Below are 1,352 nucleotides of genomic sequence, written 5' to 3'. Positions count from 1 at the left end.
CTTTGAAGCCTGAGTGCGTACCTGTGAAGCAGAAGTTCAGAAGAATTCATCCCGATATGGCAGTGAAGATCAAAGAGGAAGTTCAGAAGCAAATTGATGCAGCGTTTCTGGTGACTTCTACATATCCTCAATGGGTGGCCAATATCGTGCCCGTACCTAAGAAAGATGGAAAAGTCTGAATGCGTGTGGACTATAGAGACTTGAATAAAGCTAGTCCGAAAGATGATTTCCCTCTACCACATATTGATATGTTGGTAGATAATACAGCTAAATTCAATGTCTTCTCGTTTATGGACGGATCTTCCGAATATAATCAGATTAAAATGGCACCCGAGGATATGGAGAAGACAACATTCATCACACCTTGGGGAACATTCTGTTATCGAGTGATGCCCTTCGGTTTGAAGAACGCCGGAGCCACGTATCAATGAGTTATGACTACCTTGTTTCATGATATGATGCATAAGTAGATCGAGGTATATGTTGATGATATGATTGCAAAGTCAAGAACGGAAGTTGAACATGTAGAGCACTTGTTGAAGCTTTTTCAGCATTTGAGGAAGTATAAGCTTCGTCTGAATCCTAACAAGTGTACATTCGGAGTCCGTTCCGGCAAGTTATTGGGCTTTATTGTCAGCGAAAGAGGTATTGAGGTTGGTCCTGCGAAGATCAAAGCAATACAAGAGATGCCTGCGCCCAAAACTGAGAAGCAAGTCCGAGGTTTTCTTGGCCGCTTGAATTATATTTCCAGATTTATATCCCACATGACTGCCACATGTGCACCGATGTTCAAGCTCCTCCGGGAAGATCAGTCTCATGATTGGACCGATGACTGCCAAAAGGCCTTTGACAGTATTAAAGAGTATTTGTCTAAGCCTCTGATTCTGTCTCCACCTGTGGAAGGGAGACCATTGGTTATGTATCTGACTGTTCTTGAAGATTCAATGGGTTGTGTCCTTGGTCAGCAAGACGAATCAGGGAAGAAAGAGTATTCTATCTACTACCTGAGTAAGAAGTTCACCAAGTGTGAGTCTAGATACTCAATGCTTGAGAAAACATGTTGTGCTTTGGCTTGGGCTGCTAAGCGCTTACGCCAGTATATGCTTAATCATACGACTTGGTTGATATCCAAAATGGATCCAATCAAGTACATCTTTGAAAAGCCTTCTTTAACCGGGAGGATTTCCCGTTGGCAGATGTTGTTATCTGAGTATGATATTGAGTATCGAGGTCAGAAGGCTATAAAAGGTAGTATTTTGGCTGACCACTTGGCACACCAACCGATCAAGGACTATGAGTCAGTTCAGTATGACTTCCCAGATGAGGAGATTCTGTATTTGAAAATGAAAGAT

This window comes from Lathyrus oleraceus, chromosome 7 (genome assembly GCF_024323335.1).
Source record: "Lathyrus oleraceus cultivar Zhongwan6 chromosome 7, CAAS_Psat_ZW6_1.0, whole genome shotgun sequence".
Lineage (NCBI taxonomy): Eukaryota > Viridiplantae > Streptophyta > Magnoliopsida > Fabales > Fabaceae > Lathyrus > Lathyrus oleraceus.
Note: the sequence above shows the minus strand (reverse complement) of the source record.